The sequence below is a fragment of the Gorilla gorilla genome, chromosome 12 (genome assembly GCF_029281585.2).
Source record: "Gorilla gorilla gorilla isolate KB3781 chromosome 12, NHGRI_mGorGor1-v2.1_pri, whole genome shotgun sequence".
Classification (NCBI taxonomy): Eukaryota; Metazoa; Chordata; class Mammalia; order Primates; family Hominidae; genus Gorilla; species Gorilla gorilla.
Genome location: NC_073236.2, coordinates 99,518,149 through 99,541,418, shown reverse-complemented (window position 1 = coordinate 99,541,418; position 23,270 = coordinate 99,518,149). Strand labels below are relative to the sequence as shown.

General features: G+C 38.4%; 1 protein-coding gene and 1 long non-coding RNA gene across 24 annotated transcripts in view; one reads left to right on the top strand and one right to left on the bottom strand.

The window, feature by feature from the left end:
* SLC8A1 (solute carrier family 8 member A1) overlaps positions 1-23,270 on the bottom strand; it is a 414,612-nt gene that overhangs the window by 134,865 nt on the left and 256,477 nt on the right. The window lies entirely within an intron of this gene.
* Positions 15,796-22,290, top strand: LOC134756799 (uncharacterized). Of its 2 annotated transcripts, none has more exons than XR_010129996.1 (3): positions 15,796-15,899; positions 18,741-18,816; positions 21,698-22,290. It is a non-coding gene; the product is annotated as an uncharacterized lncRNA (long non-coding RNA). The 2 variants fall into 2 exon arrangements; XR_010129995.1 differs by having other exon boundaries at positions 18,741-18,831.

The following is a 23,270-nucleotide window of genomic DNA, read 5'->3' as shown; positions in this document are numbered from 1 at the left end:
ACATGAACTCATCATTTTTTATGGCTGCATAGTATTCCATGGTGTATATGTGCCACATTTTCTTAATCCAGTCTATCATTGTTGGACATTTGGGTTGGTTCCAAGTCTTTGCTATTGTGAATAATGCCGCAGTAAACATACGTGTGCATGTGTCTTTATAGCAGCATGATTTATAGTCCTTTGGGTATATACCCAGTAATGGGATGGCTGGGTCAAATGGTATTTCCAGTTCTAGATCACTGAGGAATCGCCACACTGACTTCCACAATGGTTGAACTAGTTTACAGTCCCACCAACAGTGTAAAAGTGTTCCTATTTCTCCACATCCTCTCCAGCACCTGTTGTTTCCTGACTTTTTAATGATTGCCATTTGAACTGGTGTGAGATGGTATCTCATTGTGGTTTTGATTTTCATTTCTCTGATGGCCAGTGATGATGAGCATTTTTTCATGTGTTTTTTGGCTGCATAAATGTCTTCTTTTGAGAAGTGTCTATTCATATCCTTCACCCACTTTTTGATGGGGTTGTTTGTTTTTTTCTTGTAAATTTGTTTGAGTTCATTGTAGATTCTGGATATTAGCCCTTTGTCAGATGAGTAGGTTGTGAAAATTTTCTCCCACTTTGTAGGTTGCCTGTTCACTCTGATGGTAGTTTCTTTTGCTGTGCAGAAGCTCTTTAGTTTAATTAGATCCCATTTGTCAATTTTGTCTTTTGTTGCCATTGCTTTTGGTGTTTTAGACATGAAGTCCTTGCCCATGCCTATGTCCTGAATGGTAATGCCTAGGTTTTCTTCTAGGGTTTGTATGGTTTTAGGTCTAACGTTTAAGTCTTTAATCCATCTTGAATTGATTTTTGTATAAGGTGTCAGGAAGGGATCCAGTTTCAGCTTTCTACATATGGCTAGCCAGTTTTCCCAGCACCATTTATTAAATAGGGAATCCTTTCCCCATTGCTTGTTTTTCTCAGGTTTGTCAAAGATCAGATAGCTGTAGATATGTGGCATTATTTCTGAGGGCTCTGTTCTGTTCCATTGATCTCTGTTTTGGTACCAGTACCATGCTGTTTTGGTTACTGTAGCCTTGTAGTATAGTTTGAAGTCAGGTAGCATGATGCCTCCAGCTTTGTTCTTTTGGCTTAGGACTGACTTGGCGATGCAGGCTCTTTTTTGGTTCCATATGAACTTTAAAGTACTTTTTTCCAATTCTGTGAAGAAAGGCATTGGTAGCTTGATGGGGATGGCATTGAATCTGTAAATTACCTTGGGCAGTATGGCCATTTTCATGATACTGATTCTTCCTACCCGTGAGCATGGAATGTTCTTCCATTTGTTTGTATCCTCTTTTATTTCCTTGAGCAGTGGTTTGTAGTTTTCCTTGAAGAGGTCCTTCACATCCCTTGTAAGTTGGATTTCTAGGTATTTGAAGCAATTGTGAATGGGAATTCACTCATGATTTGGCTCTCTGTTTGTCTGTTGTTGGTGTATAAGAATGCTTGTGATTTTTGTACATTGATTTTGTATCCTGAGACTTTGCTGAAGTTGCTTATCAGCTTAAGGAGATTTTGGGCTGAGACAATGGGGTTTTCTAGATATACAATCATGTCGTCTGCAAACAGGGACAATTCGACTTACTCTTTTCCTAATTGAATACTCTTTATTTCCTTCTCCTGCCTAATTGCCCTGGCCAGAACTTCCAACACTATGTTGAATAGGAGTGGTGAGAGAGGGCATCCCTGTCTTGTGCCAGTTTTCAAAGGGAATGCTTCCAGTTTTTGCCCATTCAGTATGATATTGGCTGTGGGTTTGTCATAGATAGCTCTTATTATTTTGAAATACGTCCCATCAATACCTAATTTATTGAGAGTTTTTAGCATGAAGCGTTGTTGAATTTTGTCAAAGGCTTTTTCTGCATCTATTGAGATAATCGTGTGGTTTTTGTCTTTGACTCTGTTTATATGCTGGATTACATTTATTGATTTGCGTATATTGAACCAGCCTTGCATCCCAGGGATGAAGCCCACTTGATCATGGTGGATAAGCTTTTTGATGTGCTGCTGGATTCGTTTTGCCAGTATTGAGGATTTTTGCATCAATGTTCATCAAGGATATTGGTCTAAAATTCTCTTTTTTTTGTTGTGTCTCTGCTTGGCTTTGGTATCAGAATGATGCTGGCTTCATAAAATGAGTTAAGGAGGATTCCCTCTTTTTCTATCGATTGGAATAGTTTCAGAAGGAATGGTACCAGTTCCTCCTTGTACCTCTGGTAGAATTCGGCTGTGAATCCATCTGGTCCTGGACTCTTTTTGGTTGGTAAGCTATTGATTATTGCCACAATTTCAGATCCTGTTATTGGTCTATTCAGAGATTCAACTTCTTCCTGGTTTAGTCTTGGGAGAGTGTATGTGTCGAGGAATGTATCCATTTCTTCTAGATTTTCTAGTTTATTTGCGTAGAGGTGTTTGTAGTATTCTCTGATGGTAGTTTGTATTTCTGTGGGATCGGTGGTGATATCCCCTTTATCATTTTTTTTTTGCATCTATCTGAGTCTTCTCTCTTTTTTTCTTTATTAGTCTTGCTAGTGGTCTATCAATTTTGTTGATCCTTTCAAAAAACCAGCTCCTGGATTCATTAATTTTTTGAAGGGTTTTTCGTGTCTCTATTTCCTTCAGTTCTGCTCTGATTTTAGTTATTTCTTGTCTTCTGCTAGCTTTTGAATGTGTTTGCTCTTGCTTTTCTAGTTCTGTTAATTGTGATGTTAGAGTGTCAATTTTGGATCTTTCCTGCTTTCTCTTGTGGGCATTTAGTGCTATAAATTTCCCTCTACACACTGCTTTGAAAGCATCCCAGAGATTCTGGTATGTTGTGTCTTTGTTCTCGTTGGTTTCAAAGAACATCTTTATTTCTGCTTTCATTTAGTTCTGTACCCAGTAGTTATTCAGGAGCAGGTTGTTCAGTTTCCATGTAGTTGAGCGGTTTTGAGTGAGATTCTTAATCCTGAGTTCCAGTTTGATTGCACTGTGGTCTGAGAGATAGTTTGTTATAATTTCTGTTCTTTTACATTTGCTGAGGAGAGCTTTACTTCCAAGTATGTGGTCAATTTTGGAAGAGGTGTGTTGTGGTGCTGAAAAAAATGTATATTCTGTTGATTTGGGGTGGACAGTTCTGTAGATGTCTATTAGGTCCGCTTGGTGCAGAGCTGAGTTCAATTCCTGGGTATCCTTGTTGACTTTCTGTCTTGTTGATCTGTCTAATGTTGACAGTGGGGTGTTAAAGTCTCCCATTATTAATGTGTGGGAGTCTAAGTCTCTTTGTAGGTCACTCAGGACTTGCTTTATGAATCTGGATGCTCCTGTATTGGGTGCATATATATTTAGGATAGTTAGCTCTTCTTGTTGAATTGATCCCTTTACCATTATGTAATGGCCTTCTTTGTCTCTTTTGATCTTTGTTGGTTTAAGGTCTGTTTTATCAGAGACTAGGATTGCAAACCCTGCCTTTTTTTGTTTTCCATTTGCTTGGTAGATCTTCCTCCATCTTTTTATTTTGAGCCTATGTGTGTCTCTGCACGTGAGATGGGTTTCCTGAATACAGCACACTGATGGTTCTTGACTCTTTATCCAATTTGCCAGTCTGTGTCTTTTAATTGGAGCATTTAGTCCATTTACATTTAAAGTTAATATTGTTATGTGTGAATTTGATCCTGTCATTATGATGTTAGGTGGTTATTTTGCTTGTTAGTTGATGCAGTTTCTTCCTAGTCTTGATGGTCTTTACAATTTGGCATGATTTTGCAGCGGCTGGTACCGGTTGTTCCTTTCCATATTTAGCGCTTCCTTCAGGAGCTCTTTTAGGGCAGGCCTGGTGGTGACAAAAATCTCTCAGCATTTGCTTGTCTGTAAAGTATTTTATTTCTCCTTCACTTATGAAGCTTAGTTTGGCTGGATATGAAATTCTGGGTTGAAAATTCTTCTCTTTAAGAATGTTGAATATTGGCCCCCACTCTCTTCTGGCTTGTAGGGTTTCTGCCAAGAGATCCGCTGTTAGTCTGATGGGCTTCCCTTTGAGGGTAACCCAACCTTTCTCTCTGGCTGCCCTTAACATTTTTTCCTTCATTTCAACTTTGGTGAATCTGACAATTATGTGTCTTGGGGTTTCTCTTCTCGAGGAGTATCTTTGTGACGTTCTCTGTATTTCCTGAATCTGAACGTTGGCCTGCCTTGCTAGATTGGGGAAGTTCTCCTGGATAATATCCTGCAGCGTGTTTTCCAACTTGGTTCCATCCTCCCCATCACTTTCAGGTACACCAATCAGACATAGATTTGGTCTTTTCACATAGTCCCATATTTCTTGGAGGCTTTGCTCATTTCTTTTTATTCTTTTTTCTCTAAACTTCCCTTCTCACTTCATTTCATTCGTTTCATCTTCCATTGCTGACACCCTCTCTTCCAGTTGATCGCATCGGCTCCTGAGGCTTCTGCATTCTTCACGTAGTTCTCGAGCCTTGGTTTTCAGCTCCATCAGCTACTTTAAGCATTTCTCTGTATTGGTTATTCTAGTTATACATTCTTCTAAATTTTTTTCAAAGTTTTCAACTTCTTTGCCTTTGGTTTGAATGTCCTCCCATAGCTCAGAGTAATTTGATCGTCTGAAGTCTTCTTCTCTCAGCTCATCAAAGTCATTCTCCATCCAGCTTTGTTCCGTTGCTGGTGAGGAACTGCGTTCCTTTGGAGGAGGAGAGGCGCTCTGCTTTTTAGAGTTTCCAGTTTTTTGGTTCTGTTTTTTACCCATCTTTGTGGTTTTATCTACTTTTGGTCTTTGATGATGGTGATGTACAGATGGGTTTTTGGTGTGGATGTCCTTTCTGTTCGCTAGTTTTCCTTCTAACAGATAGGACCCTCAGCTGCAGGTCTGTTGGAATACCCTGCCATGGGAGGTGTCAGTGTGCCCCTGCTGGGGGGTGCCTCCCAGTTAGGCTGCTCGGGGGTCAGGGGTCAGGGACCCACTTGAGGAGGCAGTCTGCCCGTTCTCAGATCTCCAGCTGCGTGCTGGGAGAACCACTGCTCTCTTCAAAGTTGTCAGACAGGGACATTTAAGTCTGCAAAAGTTACTGCTGTCTTTTTGTTTGTCTGTGCCCTGCCCCCAGAGGTGGAGCCTAAAGAGGCAGGCAGGCCTCCTTGAGCTGTGGTGGGCTCCACCCAGTTCGAGCTTCCCGGCTGCTTTGTTTACCTAATCAAGCCTGGGCAATGGCGGGCGCCCCTCCCCCAGCCTCGCTGCTGCCTTGCAGTTTGATCTCAGACTGCTGCGCTAGCAATCAGCGAGACTCCGTGGGCGTAGGACTCTCTGAGCCAGGTGTGGGATATAATCTCGTGGTAGGCTGTTTTTTAAGCCCGTTGGAATAGCGCAGTATTCGGGTGGGAGTGACCTGATTTTCCAGGTGCTGTCCGTCACCCCTTTCTTTGACTCGGAAAGGGAACTCCCTGACCCCTTGCGCTTCCCAAGTGAGGCAATGCCTCACCCTGCTTCGGCTCGCACACGGTGCGCACACCCACTGACCTGCGCCCACTGTCTGGCACTCCCTAGTGAGATGAACCCGGTACCTCAGATGGAAATGCAGAAATCACCCGTCTTCTGCGTCGCTCACGCTGGGAGCTGTAGACCGGAGCTGTTCCTATTCGGCCATCTTGGCTCCTCGATTGTCTTCTGTTTCTTACTGGCAATATTCCCCAGGCTAGAGCTATGCAATCAGTCTTCTATATTCCTTAAATCTGTATAGTCTATTGTAAAGTTAAGTACGAGTTTCTATTATATAAATTAACTCAAGTATTGTTCAGAGATTTTACTTATATAATTTTTTTTTCATCTGGAGGAAATTAATGTATATCATTATATATAGAAGCCATTTTCTCCTAAAAGTAACAATGTAGGTACTTTGATGTTATTTGCAGTGAAATTTACCTTTACAGGGATAATTGCAGTAACCTTTTAAATGAACATATGCATATATGAGAACTTGCACCTGTTATTGTTGTCATGGAAACAGTTCCAAAACATAAGATACAATTCTATTATTGAGGCAGTATAGTTCCCCAAATGAATTTTAATGAAAATTCATTAAATTTTCATTGAAATTTCATTAATGAAAAGAATTTTATGGAGGCTTCTAAATTATTTAGTAAAGTTTGCCAACTAGAATCTGACTGACTACATCATACCATAGTAATCTTCCTCTAAAAAGGAAACAACAGTCAGCAAATGTCAATCATGCAAAAAGGGGCATAAAGTAGGTTTATTTAAAAAGTGAACACAGTACCCCAATTCTAGCTTTTTAGTGTTTATCTTTAATATTGCCCTATCACTACTCCTATTGTTGATGGAAGTATATTTGACCATTAGCTGTCTGAGTGGCACACACCAAGATCACTGAGTTATCTGGATTTTTTTCCTAATTTCTGTCATCTTTGGGCTTTCTATTGACATGAGGTGAATAGATTTAGGGCTAGAATGTTTTAAGAGCTAAGAGACCTAAAGGACCTCTATTTCAACCCATTGCATTACAGATTAGGGAACCAATGCCTGAAAAAGTTAGGTGATTTGTCTGAGGTACACAAGTAAATGTGGCAGGGCTGCATTAGAGGTTGGGTTTCTGACTCTCCTCCTCCCATGCACAGTCACTGTGCTGCCTCGTGAAATACATCCCTCTCTGCTGCCGGTTAAAACTGGTGCATTCTACTCCAGCCTGGGCAACAGAGCAAGACTCTGTCTCAAAAAAAACAAAACAAAAACAAAAAAACTGGTGCATTCTTCCATAAAGGAAAGAAGTCAAATTCTGAATGTGAATACCTGAATTTTTATTCCCCACTTACATTGTTACAGGAGTGAAGTACAATTTGCTTAATGAAATAAAATTTCAGTATCCTCCTTAGTGTATGTATCTCCTCACTAAATATGTTGATTGCATGTAGATTACTTCTTTTACCCATGGAAACCGAATGAATATCTTAATGTAAGAGGAGTAATTTTATCAATTTGTAACCACTGCTTCACCTCTTCTGTAATCTGAAGTCATGTGAATCAAACGTCCCAGGCTCATAATGAAGCCAACTGTGAAACCAGCGCTTACCTCCAAGTCAAGAGCCTGGGAAACATCTATGGAGCTTAGCTTAAAACTGTCTGATGATGAATTGGGACTCCAGTGTATCATTTTGTGCACACAGTTATGGCATAATATTTGGGGGAAAGGAAGCCTTCACAGTTATAAAATATGAGTGGGAAATGATTATCCCTAGATACAGAGAGTACTTATTATGTAACTGTTGTTAAGGGCTGACGACATGGCAGGCTCTGTGCCGAGTCAAGTCTCCGGCGGAGCGGAGGACTCCCCAGGCTCTAGAAGGCCCCTGAGACAGTGTGTCATACAGTGATGATGGGTAGAAAATACTCTAACCATTCAGGATGTGATTGTCTTGGCTTCCTCTCGGCCGAGCTTTTGGCACTTGAACTGGACCCAATGCAACACCACAGCTGGGAAATGACATTATTTGGATTGGTTAAGAGGAGTTTTTGAAGCAAACTCCACTGTAGTGTTAGAGAAGTAAAAAAATTCCTGCTATATCCAACAAGTTCCAGAGGGGCTGTCTCTCTATTGTTCACATGTTTGGACATGAATGTGCATTTATGAACACATTTTTGTATAAATATACAGATATATAAGCTATGCAAAGCCATATAAATCTGTATTACTAGAATAATTCATTCCATAAATATTTCTTGAGCATTCACTATATACCAAGCACATTTTTCTAGTTTAAAAGTGAAGTCGGGCATGGCAGCTCCTGCCTGTACTCCCAGCTACTTAGGAGGCTGAGGCAGGAGGATTGCATGAACCTAGGAGTTCCAGGCTGCAGTGAACCATTATCATTGCCATTGCACTACTGCCTGGATGACACAATGATACCCCGACTCAAAAAAAAGTGACCCACATGTGTATTTGTCACTTTTAAAATAGAGATAATAAATTTCTTCCTTGATTTTTAATGAACTTAAAACAGAGGTACTATTCAACCCAGCAATCCCATTATTGGGTATATACCCAAAGGAAAATAAATCATTCTACCAAAAAGGCACATGGACTTGCACGTTCATCACTGTGCCATTCACAATAGCAAAGGCATGGAATCAAGTCAGGTGCCCATCAACAGTGGATTGGATAAAGCTAATGTGGTATATATACACCATGGAATATTACACAGCCATAAAAAAGAACAAAATCATGTTTTTTGCAGTGATATGGATGCAACTGGAGGCCATAATCCTCAGAGAATTAACACAGCAACAGAAAACCAAATACCACATGTTCTCACTTACAAATGGGAGATAATCACTGAGCATACACGGACATAAATGTGGGTATAACAGACACTCTGGACTACCTGGAATAGGGGGCATGGGTTGAAAAACTACTTTATCAGTACTGTACTCAGTACCTGAATGACGAGATCCACACCCCAAACCTCAGCATCACACAATAAACCCGCACATGTACCCCCTCCATCAAAAATAAAAGTTGAAATTTAAATAATAAATAAATTCCTTCCTCACAGGTATTAAAAAGCACAATGTGAGTAAAGTACCTGATATGTGACCATCAATACCTGTCCCCCTTTGACCTCTTCTTTGCCCTCCCCTAACCTTGAGGTGTGATTAACCTTCCTGCCTTTTCAAATTCTGAAGACCACAACAGAGTAGGGAAGGAAGAGTGTGAAGGTGGTCCATCTAATCCCAATTCAGAGCCTGGGACAGACACCCATACTGAATCCTCTACTTTAGAAAAGAACTCCCCAGGCTTTGAGAGTGACCTGTCACTTGTCATAGCCCCTAAGGACTATGAGCTTTTTCACCATAAGCATTGCCTATTTGTTCCAATCTAGTAAGATCAGATTTATTAACAGACAGAAGAATAGATATCAGTTTTTTTCTTATTCTAAAAACAATATGTTTATGTTGTTGAATACTGGGATAAAATATAGAAAATATTATTCATAATTCCTAATCCAAGCAGTGTTCCACTCAATAATTTGATCTATTTCCTATAGTTTGCTACTAACTTCGGGGCAGATCTCCAGAAATAAATATGATGGGGCTATGATGTCTCCATTTTGACTAAACATATTGTTATATAAAGTGGTAACGCCTTACAATTTAAGTGTGAGGAGGATGTGTGTGTGTGTGTGTGTCTGTGTGTGTGAGAGAGAGAGAGACAGAGAATATGAATATGAATATGACAATACTTTGGAGAAATGTGTCCATTAGAATTTTACCACAAGCCAGACTGAAAACATCAAAGATGTTTAAGTAAAGCCTGTTTAGTTCTTTGTGAATGTAATTTTGGAAAACAAACTAAAACATAAAGATAAAAGGTCCACATTTCATTTCATATTTGCAAATAAGGCTTATTTCATGAATGGTGAAATCGCTTTGTGTAATTTGTAACCTCATTGTTGTCCTGGATTGCCTGCCATGCTGCCTGTGTTTATGTTGCTTCTCCCTATGGCATGTGCTCTGAGCAGACAAGGGTATAATTATAAATCTCCATCCACTAACAAGAACAATGGTTGCATCCAGCAACTCGACTCTCCCTTTGTGAAGCTCTACATGGATACCGTTTTGAATGTCAAAGGTCTACAAATGTCATAAAAACAGCTGCCACCACTTCTTTGCATTAGGCATCTCTTTCAACATTTACTCATGGTATTGCCTTATCCATCTAGGCAGAAGCAAACCAAAATCCAGAGATTTTAAAATATGGTATCTATAATTAAAAGAAACGACAAGAAACCAAAGAGGAATACAAATACAACCATGCCTTGTGTTTCAAGACTTTCTAGACTTGCTTAGAAAAAAAGAGACTAAATTTTTGTCTCTGGGCAAAGTTAGCCAGACGAGAAAGAGAAACTTCACATGCAAGGTATACTTTTTGCTATCTCCATTTTTATAAAAGCAAAGTTAATGAGGCTTTGATCTTTATTCCATAGTTATTAAGATTATTTTCCTAAATCTGAGATCATTGCAGAGATATACAAGGTAGTTCTGCCAAATCATTCATTCATTCCTTCAGCAAAAGTGGATACGAGTGTCTACTGAATGTCCAGTAAAAGCAGGAATACAGACATTGAAGGCTCATTTCATTGCCCTTAGTTTCTACATACCATAGCTGTGATGCATGGAATATTAAGGAAACCCCTAAGTCTTTAACTGAGTTAATTCACAACTTACGGGAGCTATTTTCAATTCATGAAAATAAAGGCCAGGCGTGTAATCCCAGTACTCTGGGAGGCCAAAGTGGGTGGATTGCTTGAGCCTCAGGAGTTCAAGACCAGCCTGGGCAACATGATAAAACCCTGACTCTACCAAAAATACAAATAAATAAATAAATAAATAAATAAATAAACTGGGCATGGTAGTGTCTGCGGTCCCACCTACTTGAGAGCTGAGATGGGAGGATCACTTGAGCCTAGGAGGTAGATGTTATAGTGACCAAGATCACCCCACTGTACTCCAACCTTGGTGACAAAGTGAGACCCTGTCTCAAAAAAGAGAAAAAGAAAAGAAAGATTTCTCAAGTCTAAGTTCAGTATTTTTAAAAAAATAAAAAGTAACATCATGGCTTTGAGCTTGATTTTACCTCTGTTTTAGACTAAGAAATCTATTCAAATGGAGCCTATGGCCCTGTAACCTGGCTCTGGGAAAATGAACAAAGGAATGCAACATCACATCAGCACTGTATATTTTTGGAAGGGTATTGCATTTTTCCTTTGTGGTGGATTGGTCCGTGCACTTGAAAATACATGCACAGTGGGAAGGCACCAACTCTGCTGCACATTTATAGTTGAATCTATTTTTTTTCCTGACAAATATTCAAGTGGGGGAGGAATTCCATGTGAATGCTCTAGTGCCTCCTTCCCTCTGATGAGTCTAAGTGCTAGATAAACAAACATTATTTCTAAAACCTCAAGGGGAATACTTGAAACTGGAGCAACGTAAGAGGAAAAGTGGGCAGAATGGATAGCTTCTAGGGAGACTGTGACATTTCTGAGTAATTACTGAGGGGTCTAGGGTCTGGGGGACAACGCTCCCATCAGCAGCCCTTTTGTTATTAAAAAAAATGAACATTTGAGCAATTTAATGGAAAGTGCTGTGAAAACACAGCTGCAAGCCTTACATTCTTACCAGATCACCTCCTCTAAGCTTTCCTATGTAGAAATTTTGAAGCTTTCCTGATATCCCCTCACTAGGGGGTTAGGAAGTAAGTAAATACACTGGACTCTTGGTTTAGTGGTGGGAGATACATTAGGAAAGCATCAGTGCACATGAAGAGACCCACAGGCTAACAGCCATCATTTACTGAGCATCTACTACGTGAGTCTCCTTCTGAGCTTTTCCACATCTATTATCTCTTTAAATTTCCCAACAACGCTAAGGTAATGACAGCCTTTCCTGCTGACCTATGAAGGCCAGGCTGGGAGTTGTCGGATGACTTTTCCTGTATAATCTCACCCCAGGGGAAGACGTTACTCTGATTTTTCCACCTCATGTTTTTCCCTGGCAGTTGCTGTGAGAGAATGTTGTTTTTGGAGCTGAGTAGGCAAGTGGTGTGCATGATATGAAAAACCAAAAAAAAAAAAAAAAAAAAAAATGCACCAAACCCCACAAACTTTCTGACAGAAAGCACTCGTCAATTTTAGCCTGTCTATGCAATGATCGAGGTCTTTTCCTACTGCTGGATATTTCTAAGTGAGAAGATCCTACCTCAGTTTTCAGCTGGGCTTTAGCTCTGCAAGAAGTGCTGCCCCAGTCAGCCTTGGGGAAATCAGTAGAGGATTAGTTAGCAGAGCAGCCACTGGAGGGCACTCCTGAAATCTAGAGGCTTCTTCCTCCCAAGGAAAGGGTTGCTGGAGTCCCTGCCTGAGACTGTGGGTTTAACAAAGAGAAGGAATGTCTGGGGGATAAGTCCCAGTGCACTCATTCTCTGGAAAAGGTCTGCTGTACATATTTGCCAAGTGATAAGGAACCTAGGAAATCAAAAACCATTTGACAATTTACAGTGTTCAAAGGTAGCTTCCTGACTCTTGAGTTACATAAATGGCTATGTTAAAAATAGGCAGCCAATACAATTGAGCAACCTCAAATGGCCTAGGATATGTACCATATGTGATAGCCATGAAAATAATCAAAAGAAGAATTCAGTATAAATTAGGAATCATTCCCACTCCAGTGGACTCAGTCTTATGGAAGTGGCACATAGGAGAAACTTGGGATTCTATGATTTGTGCTGTTCATGTACAGGTCTCTCTCTCCCTAGTGAAACCCAGCTCTTTAGTTTGGGAGCCTATACCGGATCTCTCTGATATCCCTCTCCAGCTCTCAACATATACTATGTAGTCACACTGATTGTCCGTTAAATATGTTCAAGTCGTTATTTTACTTATGACAAAATTCACAGTGAAAGGCCAAGTGTCCACCAGAAGAATAAGGTGCAAATCTAAAGTGGGTTAGTGGCATTTTCTCAGGACAGAGTGCATGGGAGGACAACATAGCAATCCTGGAAGTTGACAGGGTAAAACTTTTGGACACTCTGACTCTGTGCTGTATGTACCTGTTTGCTTCTGCTTTGAAAATAACTAGTAATATACAAGATCCACTTGAACCACTGAATTTAGCAAAATCAGGCAAAACCAGACATGTCTTTGCATTAATATTGTCATTTTGTTTTATATTACTTAAAAAGTCAAACTTTTTTTTTTTTTTAATCATTCCTTCTCTGGACTATCTGCTGCTCTCCTGTGAGGTATATTGTGAAAAACACATTTTAAAACCAAGACAGATATCTCAAGATAGACATCATGTTCAGTTTCTAAGCTACAATTAAATCTCGTAGAATGGTAAGAGGTTTATATCGGACTGTTGACTGCTTTATATACATTACTTTCATTCGAGACTCATTTCATGGATGAGGAAACTGATGTTTACATAAGTCAAGGAACTTGACCAAGGTTACATAGTTATAAGAAGCTGAGCTAGGACCCTACAGGTCCATCTCAGAGACCTATGATTTTAATCATTATGCCATATGAGCTGTCTTAGATTAGTTTAAGAAATAGCTTCTCAATTAACCTCTCTTCTTTTAAAAGTGTTTATAGGTTTTAATTCCTTTTTTTTCTGCTTAGGCAATACTTAATTTTTAACCTGTGCACATAGAAGATGAAATGAAAAAATGTATTCCAGATGTAGGTTTTATAGTTGCACATCTTGGATATGGGTGGTTATACACACACTACAAGCATGTGGTACACATCTATCTCAGTTTTACTTTAGAAATACATTCTCAACAGGGGAAACTTGAAATATGCAAACTGTGGTCCTGATTCCACTTCAAAACGTCTGCTTTTATTGGGTTTACCCTGCAATCATGCAACTTTTGGCCAGAGTCAAATAGGGCAACTAAATTTTTTTCTTGAGTTTTACTTGGTATGGTTCACTGTAAATGCTTCCAACTAGTCCTGAAGACAGACTTTGTTCATTTGTTCTTCTATGAGTTTTATTCAGCAGAACCTTGGATAACAGCAGCTTAGCCAAACACTGTGGGGTAATCACTCTGCTCAGGACTGATTCCTGTGCAGTCAATTCTTCTGCACATCTTGCCTTCAAGGTCTGCCAGCTGAATGCACTGTGTTTCCAACATTGCCCTCCAAACAGACCTTTCAGAAGGAAAAGTCACTGCTACTTCATTAATTCCAGAAGATGGATGGTGAAGTCATATTGCTTTGATATGCTTTCAGACTCAGGCTGTTCATGGGAAGCTAGAACTCTCTGAAACAGAAAAGTTTTTAAATTCTGGCTACTTTTTCATAGGATTCTATTATGACACTTCAGAGGAATTTTTTTTATTCAAGTCTGTCACTTTAAAGGAAAATGGTTAGATGTGACTAGGGCTGTGCAAACACAGTAGCTACCAGTGCCTGGCAAAGTTTGTACTCTAACATATTTCTGCTAAAAAAAGAAAAGAATATTTTCCATTATTGCCTTGGATTCTTTCATCTTTTCTTACATGTTAAGAAACATAATATCTGAAGAGTGAGAAATAGCCATTTTAGTGTGAAATCATGCTGGGGTGGAAAGGCCAGCATATTTCTTATAGATTAGTATTATAGGAGAGTTTGGCCATTTTCCTGGGCAGAAGCAAGGAGTTGGCACCTTGGAATCAACTCTTAGCCATCTGAAGGCTTTGAGCCTTGGTGAGTTTTCCAACCACAGGGCATTAGCTTTCTGCAGCCTGGAATGGAGTGATCACTATCCCCACAGAGCTGTCATGGGTGCAGGCAGTGCTCAGCTTGGCTTAGTTCTACCATGGTCCTGAACAGCCAGGCTCTAGGTTAAGCCAAATCCAGAAGTATCTTGTTTTATTTCACTTGCCACATGTTTGAGAAGGATTAATCTCAGAATATGGCAGAAGCCTTAACAAAGCAACTTTAGAAAACAGCATATATATATGTGTGTGTGTGTGTAGAGACAGAGAGAGATCTGAGGCATGGGTTTTACTCACTCATGTTATTATTTAAATAAACCCTTCCTTATGCTAGAGCACCAGATGGTGCTACAAAAATGAGGAAAAAAGGCTCAGGGCATATAAGTCACGTGTCACATTAGCTGTATTGGCCTACGTTCAAATAATAAACATTTTAATCACTGCAGTTTATAACTATTTTAAATTTTTTGTTAATACATTAACAGTAACTGCTTATGTATACATAGAATTCTAATAAAAAATGCATAAATAACTTACAAGAGGGAAGGGACTTAGGGATTATCCCTGGCAGCCCTCATTTCAAAGGTGAGACCCAGTAGAAACCCAATATGCACAGAAGTTAAGTGACTTTCTGAAAGGTCTTGCAGGTAATTAATTATAGAACAGTACTCCACGTTCAATGCTATGTTCACTATTACCTGAAATAGACTTGGAGGCAATAGACTTGGAGGCAAAAATAAACTTATGTCAGCTATACTCAATGCTCAATAAAGTGGCAGAGCAATATTTTATAAGCGTGTGTTCCGTGAACTCAAATGTGATGTTAGGTAGTGATTCTGAGTCCCTTAAAACAGATTGCTTGATTTATTTAAGGTATGTTCTCTTTTACACCAAAAATTGTTTATGGATTTTTTAAAAACTGCACTCCATGGAGTAAGTACCAATTTCTACACTTTTGATGACATTAAGATATGTTAAGAGGCCTGAATGTTCTCAACTATGGATTAAAAATAAAGTACCAATTAGATGGGTCAGTTTTCTACAGTTATTTGAAATTGATTTCAAAGTTTCCCTATTGCTAATGGCTGAATGTTTATGTTTTCCCAACTCCAAACTCAGATGTTGAAATCCTAACTCCCAGGGTGATGGGATGAGAAGGTGGGTACCTTTGGGAAGTGATTAGGTCACTCTTAAGAGTGAGGTTAGTGCCCTTATAAAAGGCCCTGGAGATCTCCCTTGCCCTACCATCACACCACCTGCAGGCACAGCGAAAAGATGGCTGTCTATGAATCAGGAAATTGTACTTCACCAGACACTGACTCTGCCAGAGCCTAGACCTTGGACTTTCTAGCCTCTGGAACTGTGGGAAATACATTTCTGTTGTTATAAGCCACCTAGTCTATGGTTCTTTGTTATAGCAGTCCAAATGAACTAAGATATCTGTTGAGGCTTTGTTGGGGGAGGTAATAAAATATGTCATTTTTTTCTAGGTTTAACAACCTACATTCAGTTCCCCTTTCCGTGATCTACAGTATGGGCATAAATAGACTGTCATGTGTATCCAAATTAAGATGATGGCAGCCAGGAGAAAGATTGAAGGTGGGACTACTGGCTATTGATAGCGAAGATCTAATTCTGATCTTTAGGGATTTAGGTTCGTTTCTGGTTGGAAGGAGTTGTATTATTTATCTATGCATAGTGAAGTAACCTTGTGATCATAATTTCAGAACAAACAAAAAGTCTTCACCTGGTGATGTCTTTTAATTTGATTTCACATCACCAGGGGCAGAATAATTTTTATTTCTAGGGACATTCATTGAGAACAGGATGACTTGCTGAGTTTCAGATGTGATCAGCTTGCCAACTGTCCCTGGGTCCTTTGTGTCCTGCTGCAATATCTTCTAGGAGACAAACACAATGACTTTTGAAGTTCATCAAGTTCATTGATTAAGCTAAGATCTGCCCTACTTTGTCGAAATCTTAAATAGAACAAAAAATGTTTGATCTCTCAGAGCTGAAATTAACTGATTAAAAAGTCTCTGTTATGATGTCTATCAAGTAAAAAAATAGGGTTTTGATCTAGAAATGCCTATCCATTTTTGAGGCATATACTTTCAAAACCTTTTGAAATAAAGAGAACACTGGTTGCAAAACTTTTAAGTATTTTTACTTTAAAAAAAGGATAGAAACAAAGCAATGTGTCCCATTACATCAGCATTTTTCAAAATTTAGTCTCTGTACTTTCATTTGCATAATTTTCCATTTTCTGTAATATTTTCATAACCCTTAGTGCTTAAATGGGTGGAGAGGCCTGTGCCACAGTCTCCAACAAGGTGTCAAGGGAGAGGAGGTGTTTCTCTTCTCCCAATTCACACCATACTTAGAAGCACTATTCTAGTAGGATCTTGGCTTTGTTTTTTGTAAATTGTACTTAAACTCAGTGTGACTATTACCATCAATTTGAATAAGTGCAATGTATTTCTCATGTTGCAGGTAGTAAAAATTGCCAAGGAATCACTTAAATACCGAGAGGATTGACAAGCTATAATTTATTACTTGGCTCAAAATATGTCTGTACTCTGTATTATCTGCCTAGATCTTACTTAAAACAGGAAGGGTGAAGGCTTCACTGAAATGACTAACTGATGTTCAATTTGGAGATTTTAATTGAAAAAAATATATTTTGTTAAGTAGCAGTACTTGTTTCAAAGAAAGATACCGTTATATTAAAAAGTAAACATCCAAATCTATTGGTCTAGATCTATACTCAAAACCTTCCGGGTGTATGTATGTGTGAGATATTTTAAAGTAATTCTAACCAAGCCATTGTTCTGTAAGCTGACTTAACAAGCTACAAAACAATTCCTTAGCTTAAATTGTTAAAGGGGACATTGTGATGACAAATAAATAAAACATGTTAGCAGAATAAAAGTTGTCTGGAAATAAGTAAATACTATTTGATAATTTGGGGGAAAGAAATTCAATACAGGGTAAAGAGAACAGGATTTTGGAATTAAGCTGAGTTAAAATTCTTGCTCTGGACAATAGACAAATTACTTAACATGTTTGAATTTCAGTTTTTTATCTACAAGTTGGGAATAATATATGCATTACGAAGAGATTACAAGTACTAACTGGAGAAAACAATCTGAGACCTTGGCAAATAATAGATTATCCAACTTAATTCCAATATTATTAAAATTAGTGATCATTAGCTGGCACTTTACAACAGAAATGATCTGAATTAATTTTCAACATATACATGCTCTGATATCATGACAGGAAAATGTAAGTGCAAGCGTGGGGGGGAGGTGTCAGGAGACTCGTGTGTTTATAATTCTGATGCCTATCTCTGTGAAGAGTGACTCTTCGAGTTATTCTTTTCAATAGATGTACTTATGGAACATAATTTGGTCATATTGTAGTGATCTGCTGCTAAAGAAACTTTCTCCTAGCCAAGGATGCGAGTGTCTCAATAACCCACATTTACCCATGAGTTATGTTAAATGTGCCTTGTGTTCCACTGGTTTAGAATTTGGGGTTTGGAGAAAGGCAAATGGGATGTTTTCCCAGTGTACTTTAGCACAATATAGGTGAAATCATATATGTATAGGCAAAAAATGCCTGTAACTGTTCTGTAGTTCCAATGATTGGATCACAAAACTAAGGAGGGTCAGAATTTGATGATTACTCTGGCTTTTTGGGTGGCCCCAAACTCCCACCAGCTATCAAATGAAGGCGTCAGGGGGGAGAATATATACAGTCTGTAGAACTCGGGAGAGTTAAAGAGTAGCAAGTTCCAATCAAGAAGAAATGTTTTATTCAGTAGTTACTTTGAAGAATTTTTTTAAGAGCCCCTGAAAATACTGGATTTCTGCAGGGGATATTGCGAATATACTAAAATACTAAGGTGTGAAAATGATTCTCTTTTTTGAATTAAAAAAACTCAATAGAAATAATTCAGTGTGTGAGGTAGATAAGCTTCAGACAAAGGGAAAAAGCAAACCTGCTAGTCAGAGATATAAAAAAGAAAAAATCAACCTCTACGTTATGTTGCCAAGGAGACTGTGTAAACAGACTTACACAAAGAGAAGTGGCTGGCTGGCAATACTGCTAATGTGGAAAATCTCTTCATTGTTGTGTGGCATGCTTCATCTCAGAAGAGCAGGAAAAGGTGGCAGGCAGAGAGGGAGAAATAACAAGAATGGAAGAGTCGTTCTTCCAAAAAGGCCCATCTGTGACCCTGAGAGATAAACCTGGCAGACCAGGGCTCACATCTTAGTAAATCACCTGTAAATAAAGCTTGTAAGGCCTGTGCATTGTCTCATGATTCTTTTATTAATAATACTTTAACCCTTGCAATTTGATAAGCTGTGCAAGGTAGTCTTACAGGGGATCTTTTCATTGAGACGCTCAACTTGTTTGTTTTGTGCTTCTCAGGCAAGGGCAGTGACTGGAAGCTGGGAGAGAGGCTCAACAGCTGAATCTCACCCTGATGGAGGCCACCATTTAATAAGTAAATACATGCACAGTAAGCCTCATATGACTTTCATCTCTCTATTCTTTTAGAAGTTGGTCTAATCCAACCATATATACAAATGCAATTATTTCTCCTTCAATATTTTCATTCATTCAATATACATCGGGTATTATGAATAAAGTCCGTGTAGATACAAGTAGTCTCAGTTCCCCAAAATGTTTAGAGTGTATAATACCAAAAAATGCTATTATAAAGTGTAGTGAGAAAAAAGTTTGTTTTTATATAACCATATATGCAATATGATTACAAATCTGCTAAATTGTTGAGCAAACAATAAATGAATAGTTAATAAGTGTTGATGGATGAGCAAACTATGAATTATTTTTCCCTCTTTTAATTTTCATCTCCAAATTTTCTATAATGTGGTTGTATGAATTTATTCATATAGAGAGAATTTACAGGTTACTGAAGTGAATCTGGGTTCAGATGTTGGACTTTGCAGTTTATTCTTTTACAGAGTTTGAGATAAGCCAGTGAAGTTTGACAAAATATAAAGCAGCTCTTTCTGCATTTGCAAATATATGTGCAGTTTTTTTTTTTTTAGATAGTACATTTGTATTTTGATTGATTGATTGAGATGGAGTCTTGCTCTGTCACCCAGGCTGGAGTGAGTGCAGTGGCATGATCTTGGCTCACTGCAACCTCTGCCTACTGAGTTCAACTGATTCTCCTGCCCCAGCCTCCCAAGTAACTGGGATGACAGGCACCCGCCACCAAGCCCAACTAATTTTTTGTGCCTTTAGTAGAGACAGGGTTTCACCATGTTGGCCAGGCTGGTCTCAAACTCCTGACCTCAAGTGATCCACCTGCCTTGGCCTCCCAAAGTGCTGGGATGACAGGTGGACAGGTGTGAGCAATCACGCCCGGCCAAGATAGTGCATTTTTAAATGTTTCTCTTCAGACCTGTCATCATAAAAGTTGCTTGCTTAGAAGGGGGATAAAATAAGATGCAAACAAGCTCTTCTTTTATTGGAGAGTTTCAATTTAATCAGAAGGTGAATGTTAGCACATATATATGTGTGTGTGTATATATGTACATATACATACATATAAAATTTGGCTCAAAATATATATTATTGGAATCTAATGTGTATATATGTGTGTATACATATATGTGCATATACATATGTGTATATGTGTGTATACATATATGTGCATATGTATGTACATGTATATGTATATGTATACGTGTATATATACGTATATGTATATACATGTATACGTGTGTATATGTATATACATATATGTATCTGTATACATATATATGTATCAGTATATACATATATATCTGTATATGTACATGTATATACTATATATGTATATAGTATATACATATATATCTGTATATGTACATGTATATACTATATATGTATATAGTATATATACATATATACTATAGTGTATACATATATACACGTATATATGTATATGCATATACACATATATATGTATATACACACAAATATACATATATACACATATATGTATACACATGTATACACATATATGTATACACATGTATACACATATATGTATACACATGTATACACATATATGTATACACATGTATACACATATATGTATACACATGTATACACATATATGTATACACATGTATACACATATATGTATACACATGTATACACATATATGTATACACATGTATACACATATATGTATACACATGTATACACATATATACATACACACATATATGTGCACATATACGTATACATATATACATGTACATATGTATACGTATATGTGTATATATGTACGTATATACGTATATATACACACACACACAATGGAATATTTTCCAGCCACAGAAAATAAAATCCTGTCATTTGCAGCAACATGGATGGAACTGGAGGACATATGCTAATTTGAAATAAGCAAGGCACAGAAAGACAAGTATTATAAGAAAGACAAGTATTATATGTTCTCACTCATATGTGGGAGATAAAAAAGTGGATTTCATGGAGGTACAGTAGAATGGTACTTAAAAGAGGCTAAAGGGCCTGGCGCGGTGGCTCACACCTGTAATCCCAGCACTTTGGGAGGCCGAGGCAGGCAGATCACCTGAGCTCAGGAGTTCGAGGCCAGCCTGACCAACATGGTGAAACCCTATCTATCTCTACTAAAAAATACAAAAAGTAGCCAGGCATGGTGGTGGGCACTTGTAATCCCAGCTACTCGGGAGGCTGAGGCAGGAGAATCACTTAAACCCAGGAGGTGGAGGTTTCAGTGAGCCGAGATCATGCCATTGCACTCCAGCCTGTGAAACAGAGCCAAACTCTGTCTCCAAAAAAAAAGGCTCGGAAGGACAGCAGGAGGGGGGGATAAAGAAACGTTGGTTTATGGTACAAGAATACAGTTAGTTAAAAAGAATAAGTTCCAGTGTTTGATAGCACAACAGGGTGACTACAGTTAATAATAACTGATTTTATATTTCAAAATAGCTAGAAGAAAACTTCTGAATGTTCCCAACACAAAGAAATGGTAAATGTTTGTTTGAGATGACGGATATTCTAATTACCCTGATTTGATCATTACACATTTTATGCATGTATCAAAACATCACACATACTCTAGAAATATTTATAATCATTATGTCAACAAAAAATTAATTAAAAAGAAAATAAAAGCTAATTCCAACTGTTAAGTCATTGATAAATTAAAAATAGAAATGAGATTGGGGTCTTAAGTAATTTCCTTACATTAACGGTCAAAATGAATGCCACACCTTGTGAGACAGCGTGCAAAACTCAGTTTCAGAGCTGGCATATTGAATTAATAACACATCCTTTTTCTATCAAAATGCTCTTAAATCATGCTTTTTTGTTTTTTTTTTCAGGCTATTTAGATCCTGCATCAGACAGCTTCCTCAGACAGGTCATCAGAAAACATGAAGCTAAATGCAGTAAAGAATTACTCTCTTGAACCCTTGAACATATCATTTTCTTATAGAAATGGTTTAAAAATTTCTTTTTTATTATTTCTAATTAATTTTCCTTCAGAAAATTGTGAGTTTTCGCCTACAACACATACACTCCAAGGTAATGCCACTCTAATGCTGTCTAGCTGAACTGGTAAATTATCAGATCCACCAAACTCTCTGGAGATTAACTTCTGCCAGCATATTGGTTTCTGTTCATTTTCACAAGATTGACAGGCTCATTATGGCAATATTAGAGCACTCACACTGTGCAATTGTAATTTTGCATATGTTGATGAGCAAGCAATTATATCAAAGAGTGAACACTGGGCTGATGTGCAAGGCACTATTTGATTATAAAAACAGTATAGGATTGAGCCCTGTCATTGAGTCTTCCATTCCTTCTATCTCACCTGTTTCTAATTTATTTCTCTATTTCTTCCTTGACTGTCTTCATTCTCTGTTTTTTATTCCTTTCTCCTTCATTCCCTCTCCATAAATGACAGACCTTTTCTTAGATGCCATTTCTCTATGTCTGTGCTTAAGACAAGAATTTTTTCCTCCTAGTTGTTGGTTAATGTCTGCAAATGTGAGAGCATGTTAACATGACAAACAACAAGGAATTTGAAATAAACTTAAATGAAACAGTGTCTTTTCTCCCCCTACTCTCCCCCACCCCCCCATGGTGGAAATGATGATATCCTTACCATCTGCACACTTGCAGGCTGTGAGTGGGCAGAAAACCAGCTGGAGATGCAGCCCATGGCAGGGATACAGATCCTCAGCTTCTGGGAGGTCCTAGAAGCTCACAATGCTACCCAGCTATTGGACTATCATCTCTCATCATGTATATTCAAAGGGAAAATGTACAACATTTCTTCTAAACTATTTTGTACAGAGAAGATCTCCACTATCATCAAAAAGAGGCTGATGTGGAGTAGGGAGAAAGTGTTCTGGACTAAGTGTCAGGAAACCTCAGTGCTTCAGGTTCTCTTGCAATTATGAGACTGGTTCTGTTACTTCACCTCTCTGGAGTTTATTTTTCTTATTTGTACAGTGAAGGACTCCAGCTTTAGCATCTCATAATTTTGTTGTGGAAAATACGTGCAGAATTAAGAGAATAATGAAAAGAGTTTAAGGGTATCTCCTCTGCCTTAAATGACAAACTATGTTAAGAGTAGACTATCACGGTATCCTTCAAACATATCTATGAGGCAAGGCTTGTGGCAGAAAAGGAAGCAAAATGATATACTTGTCACATCAATTAGTCAAGAAAATGTGATTATCCTGAGCCCAAGAAACTTCCACTAAAAAGATGGAAGGAAGACTACGTCTGGTGCTCTCTGGCATCATCCTTGAGTCCAAATGTATTTAGAACTGAATTTAGGGCCATGGTACAGAGGTGTCAGTCTGCAAACTAGAAGAGCAATGCTGACAGGCCCTGGGACTGTTCCTAGTGCTGTATGGGAACTCAGAAATCTAACCGAAGCCA